The following is a 6,762-nucleotide window of genomic DNA, read 5'->3' as shown; positions in this document are numbered from 1 at the left end:
GAATTCTTTTCCACTTTGAGTTTTCGAAAATTATCAATCAATTTTTCAAAATGTTTTTGACATCTTTTTAATTAATTTTCGAAAATTCTCTTCCCCTCTTCTCACATCCTTCTATTTATGGAGTATCACTCCTTCTTAATGCACAATTCGAACTCTATCTGATCAAGTTCGAATTCTTCTACCTCTTTCTTCTGTTTTTCTTTTCCTCTGACACCTCAAGGAATCTCTATACTGTGACATAGAGGATTCCACATTTTCTTGTTCTCTTCTCTTTCATATGAGCAGGAGCAGAGACAAGGGCATTCTTGTAGAAGCTGACCCTGAACCTGAAAGGACCTTGAAGCGAAAGCTAAGAGAAGCTAAGGCACAACTCTCTGTAGAGGACCTAACCGAATTCTTCAAAGAAGAAGAAGACATGACAGCCGAAAACAACAACAATGCCAACAATGCAAGGAAGGTGCTGGGTGACTTTACTGCACCTACTCCCGACTTCTATGGGAGAAGCATCTCTATCCCTGCCATTGGAGCAAACAACTTTGAGCTCAAGCCTCAATTAGTTTCTCTAATGCAACAGAATTGCAAGTTCCATGGACTTCCACTGGAAGATCTTCATCAGTTCTTAGCTGAATTTTTGCAAATCTGTGACACAGTCAAGACTAATGGGGTTGACCCTGAGGTCTACAGACTGATGCTATTCCCTTTTGCTGTAAGAGACAGAGCCAGAATATGGTTGGACTCACAACCTAAAGAAAGCCTGGACTCATGGGAAAAGCTAGTCAATGCCTTCTTGGCAAAGTTCTTTCCACCTCAAAAATTGAGTAAGCTTAGAGTGGAAGTCCAAACCTTCAGACAGAAGGATGGAGAATCCCTCTATGAAGCTTGGGAAAGATACAAACAATTGATCAGAAAGTGTCCATCTGACATGCTTTCTGAATGGAGCATCATAGGTATTTTCTATGATGGTCTCTCTGAATTGTCCAAGATGTCTTTGGATAGCTCTGCTGGAGGATCTCTTCATCTGAAGAAGACGCCTACAGAAGCTCAAGAACTAATTGAAATGGTTGCAAATAACCAATTCATGTACACCTCTGAAAGGAATCCTGTGAACAATGGGACTAATCAGAAGAAAGGAGTTCTTGAGGTTGATACTCTGAATGCCATTCTGGCTCAGAATAAAATATTGACTCAACAAGTCAATTTGATCTCTCAAAGTCTGTCTGGGATGCAAAATGCACCAAGCAGTACTAAGGATGCTTCATCTGAAGAAGAGGTATATGATCCTGAGAACTCTTCAATGGAAGAGGTGAATTACCTAGGAGAACCCTATGGAAACACCTATAATTCTTCATTGAGAAATCACAAGAAATCAAGAGAGACCTCAACAAGGTTTCAACAACAATAATGGTGGAAGAAACAGGTTTAGCAATGGCAAGCCTTTTCCATCATCTTCTCAGCAACAGACAGAGAATCCTAAGCAGAACCCCTCTGACTTAGCAACCATGGTCTCTGATCTGATCAAGACCACTCAAAGTTTCATGATTGAAACAAGGTCCTCCATTAGGAATTTGGAGGCACAAGTGGGACAGCTGAGCAAGAAAGTTACTGAACTCCCTCCAAGTACTATTCCAAGCAACACAGAAGAAAATCCAAAAGGAGAGTGCAAGGCCATCAACATGGCCGAATTTGGAGAAGAAGGAGAGGAAGTGAACGCCACTGAGGAAGACCTCAATGGGCGTGCACTGACCTCCACTGAGTTCTCCAATGAGGAACCATGGGAATCTGAGGCTCAAAATGAGACCATAGAGATTCCATTGGACTTACTTCTGCCTTTCATGAACTCTGATGAGTATTCTTCCTCTGAAGAGGATGAGTATGTCACTGAAGAGCAAGTTGCTAAATACCTTGGAGCAATCATGAAGCTAAATTACAAGTTATTTGGAAATGAGACTTGGGAGAATGAAACTCCTTTGCTCACCAAAGAACTGGATGACTTGTCTAGGCAGAAATTACCTCAAAAGAGACAAGATCCTGGGAAGTTTTCAATACCTTGTACCATAGGCACCATGACCTTCAAGAAGGCTCTATGTGACTTAGGGTCAAGTGTAAACCTCATGCCTCTCTCTGTAATGGAGAAGCTAGGGATCTTTGAGGTGCAAGCTGCAAGAATCTCATTAGAGATGGCAGACAACTCAAGAAAACAAGCTCATGGACTTGTAGAGGATGTTTTGGTGAAGATTGAAAACCATTACATCCCTGCTGATTTCATAGTCCTAGAGACTGGGAAGTGCATGGAAGAATCTATCATCCTTGGCAGACCCTTCCTAGCCACAGCAAAGGCTGTGATTGATGTTGATGGAGGTGAACTGATCATTCAAGTGAATGAAGAATCCTTTGTGTTTAAGGCTCAAGGATATCCCTCTGTCACCATGGAGAGGAAGCATGAAGAGCTTCTCTCAATTCAGAGTCAAACAGAGCCCCCACAGTCAAACTCTAAGTTTGGTGTTGGGAGGCCACAACCAAACTCTAAGTTTGGTGTTGAACCCCCACATTCAAACTCTAAGTTTGGTGTTGGGAGGTCCCAACATTGCTCTGAGTATCTGTGAGGCTCCATGAGAGCCCTCTGTCAAGCTACTGACATTAAAGAAGCGCTTGTTGGGAGGCAACCCAATGTTATATTTTACCTATTTCTCTTTGTTATTTTATGTTTTTTGTAGGTTGATGATCATAAGAAGACACAAAATCAATTGAAAAAGCAAAAACAGAATGAAAAACAGGAAGAAAAATAGCACACCCTGGAGGAAGAACCCACTGGCGTTTAAACGCCAGTGAGGCTAGCAGTTGGGCGTTTAACGCCCAGTCTGGCACCATTCTGGGCGTTTAACGCCAGAAAGGGGCACCAGACTGGCGTTAAACGCCAGAAAAGGGCAAGAACCTGGCGTTAAACGCCAGGAATGGGCACCAGCCCGGCGTTTAACGCCAGAAATGGCTCAAAACGTGATTTTGAATGCCATTTGGTGCAGGGATGACTTTTCCTTGACACCACAGGATCTGTGGACCCCACAGGGTCCCCACCAACCCCACCACTCTCTCTTTCTTCTTCACCCATTCACCAATCACCTCAACTCCTCTTCCCCAAAAACCCTTCACCTATCAAATCCCATCTTTCTCTTCACCACTCACATCTATCCTCCATAAAACCCCACCTACCTCACCATTCAAATTCAAACCACTTTCCCTCCCAAACCCACCCATCAATGGCCGAACCATGACCCCCCTCTCCTATATAAACCCTTCTTCACCCCTTCATTTTCACACAACCTAAACACCACTTCTCCCCCTCTTTGGCCGAACACATAGCCATTCCCTTCTTCCTCATTTCTTCTTCTTCTACTCTCTTTTGCTCGAGGACGAGCAAACCTTTTAAGTTTGGTGTGGTAAAAGCGTTGCTTTTTCGTTTTTCCATAACCATTTATGGCATCCAAGGCCGGAGAAACCTCTAGAAAGAGGAAAGGGAAGGCAAAAGCTTCTACCTCCGAGTCATGGGAGATGGAGAGATTCATCTCAAGGGTGCATCAAGACCACTTCTATGAAGTTGTGGCTTTGAAGAAGGTGATCCCCGAGGTCCCTTTTTCACTCAAAAAGGGTGAATATCCGGAGATCCGACATGAGATCCGAAGAAGAGGTTGGGAAATTCTTACCAACCCCATTCAACAAGTCGGAATCTTAATGGTTCAAGAGTTCTATGCCAATGCATGGATCACCAAGAACCATGATCAAAGTGTGAACCCGGATCCAAAGAATTATCTTACTATGGTTCGGGGGAAATACTTGGATTTTAGTCCGGAAAGTGTAAGGTTGGCATTCAATTTGCCCATGATGCAAGGAGATGAACATCCTTATACTAGAAGGGTCAACTTTGATCAAAGGTTGGACCAAGTCCTCACAGTCATATGTGAAGAGGGCGCCTAATGGAAGAGAGATTCAAGAGGGAAGCCGGTTCAATTGAGAAGGCATGACCTCAAACCCGTGGCTAGAGGATGGTTGGAGTTTATCCAACGCTCAGTCATTCCCACTAGCAACCGGTCCGAAGTTACTCTAGACCGGGCCATCATGATTCATAGCATCATGATTGGAGAAGAAGTGGAAGTTCATGAGGTTATAGCCCAAGAACTCTATAAGGTGGCGGACAAGTCCTCTACCTTAGCAAGGTTAGCCTTTCCTCATCTCATTTGTCACCTCTGTTATTCTGTTGGAGTTGACATAGAGGGAGACATCCCCATTGATGAGGACAAGCCCATCACTAAGAAAAGGATGGAGCACACAAGAGACCCCACTCATCATGAGATCCCTGAGATACCTCAAGGGATGCACTTTCCTCCACAAAACTATTGGGAGCAACTGAACACCTCCCTAGGAGAACTGAGTTCCAACATGGGACAACTAAGGGTGGAGCATCAAGAACACTCCATCATCCTCCATGAAATTAGAAAAGATCAAAGGATCATGAGAGAGGAGCAACAAAGACAAGGAAGAGACATTGAGGAGCTCAAGCACTCCATAGGATCTTCAAGAGGAAGAAAGAGCCGCCATCACTAAGGTGGACCCGTTCTTTAATCTCCTTGTTCTTTATTTCCTGTTTTTCGAAAATTAATGCTTATGTTTGTCCATGTTTGTGTCTTGTGATCATTAGTGTCTTAGTGTCTATGCCTTAAAGTTATGAATTTCCTATGAATCCATCACCTTTCTTAAATAAACATTGTTTTTAATTGAAAAAGATAAGAATTGCATGAATTTTGAATTTTATAACAGTTTAATTATTTTGATGTGGTGGCAACACTTTTGTTCTCTGAATGTATGCTTGAACAGTGCATATGTCTTTTGAATTTGTGGTTCATGAATATTGGCTCTTGAAAGAATGATGAAAAAGGAGACATGTTACTGAGGATCTGAAAAATCATAAAAATGATTCTTGAAGCAAGAAAAAGCAGTGAATACAAAAAAAAAGAGAAGCAAGCGAAAAAAAAACGAAAAAAAAGAGAGAATAAGAAAACGAAAAAAAAAAGAAGAAAGAAAGAAATAAAGTTGTGATCCAAGGCAAAAAGAGTGTGCTTAAGAACCCTGGACACCTCTAATTGGGGACTCTAGCAAAGCTGAGTCACAATCTGAAAAGGTTCACCCAATTATGTGTCTGTGGCATGTATGTATCCGGTGGTAATACTGGAAGACAGAGTGCTTTGGGCCACGGCCAAGACTCAATAAGTAGCTGTGTTCAAGAATCATCATACTTAACTAGGAGAATCAATAACACTATCTGGATTTTGAGTTCCTAAAGAAGCCAATCATTCTGAATTTCAAAGGATAGAGTGAGATGCCAAAACTGTTCAGAGGCAAAAAGCTAAAAGCCCCGCTCATCTAATTAATACTGATCTTCATAGATGTTTTTGGAGTTCATTGCATATTCTCTTCTTTTTATCTTATTTGATCTTCAGTTGCATGAGGACATGCAACAATTTAAGTTTGGTGTTGTGATGAGCGGATAATTTGTACCCTTTTTGGCATTGTTTTTAGTATGTTTTTAGTAGTTTTAGTTGAGTTCTTAGTATATTTTTATTAGTTTTTAGTTAAAATTCACTTTTCTGGACTTTACTATGAGTTTGTGTGTTTTTCTGTGATTTCAGGTATTTTCTGGCTGAAATTGAGGGACCTGAGCAAAAATCTGATTCAGAGACTGAAAAGGACTGCAGATGCTGTTGGATTCTGACCTCCCTGCACTCGAAGTGGATTTTCTGGGGCTACAGAAGCCCAATTGGCGCGCTCTCAACGGCGTTGAAAAGTAGACATCCTGGGCTTTCCAGCAATATATAATAGTCTATACTTTGCCCAAGATTTGATGGCCCCAAACCGGCGTTCAAAGTCACTCTCAGAAATTCCAGCGTTAAACGCCGGAACTGGCACCAAAATTGGAGTTAAACGCCCAAACTGGCATAAAAGCTGGCGTTTAACTCCAAGGAGAGTCTCTACACGAAAATGCTTCATTGCTCAGCCCAAGCACACACCAAGTGGGCCCGGAAGTGGATTTCTATGACATTTACTCATCTTTGTACACCTTAGGCTACTAGTTTTCTATAAGTAGGACCTTTTACTATTGTATTAGAGGGCTTTTGATCATGTTTTTATGATTGAACTCACTTTAGGAGGCTGGCCATTCGGCCATGCCTAGACCTTGTTCTTATGTATTTTCAACGGTGGAGTTTCTACACACCATAGATTAAGGTGTGGAGCTCTGCTGTACCTCGAGTATTAATGCAATTACTATTGTTCTTCTATTCAATTCCGCTTGTTCTTTGTCCAAGATATCACTTGTTCTTCAACTTGATGAATGTGATGATCCGTGACACTCATCATCATTCTCACTTATGAACAAAGTGACTGACAACCACTTCTGTTCTACAAGCAAACAAGGCTCTAGTGTTTATCTCTTGGATTCCTGATACACGATGCATGGTTGATCGCCTGACAACCGAGTGCTCGCCTGACAAACGAGCCAGCCATTCCGTGAGATCAGAGTCTTCGTGGTATAGGCAAGAACTGATGGCGGCATTCAAGAGAATCCGGAAGGTCTAACCTTGTCTGTGGTATTCTGAGTAGGATTCAATGATTGAATGACTGTGACGTGCTTCAAACTCCTAGCAGGCGGGGCGTTAGTGACAGACGCAAAAGAATCACTGGATTCTATTCCGGCCTGACCGAGAACCGACAGCT

General features: G+C 42.3%; 1 non-coding gene across 1 annotated transcript; it reads right to left on the bottom strand.

The window, feature by feature from the left end:
- Window positions 1-820: 820 nt before the first annotated feature.
- Window positions 821-924, bottom strand: LOC130953396 (small nucleolar RNA R71). Its single transcript, XR_009075571.1, has one exon. It is a non-coding gene; the product is annotated as a small nucleolar RNA R71 (small nucleolar RNA).
- Between the last annotated feature and the right edge of the window lie 5,838 nt (window positions 925-6,762).

This window comes from Arachis stenosperma, chromosome 1, assembly GCF_014773155.1.
Source record: "Arachis stenosperma cultivar V10309 chromosome 1, arast.V10309.gnm1.PFL2, whole genome shotgun sequence".
In the NCBI taxonomy this organism is placed as follows: domain Eukaryota; kingdom Viridiplantae; phylum Streptophyta; class Magnoliopsida; order Fabales; family Fabaceae; genus Arachis; species Arachis stenosperma.
The sequence above is the reverse complement of the archived record's forward strand: the minus strand, read 5'-3'. Positions and strand labels throughout refer to the sequence as shown.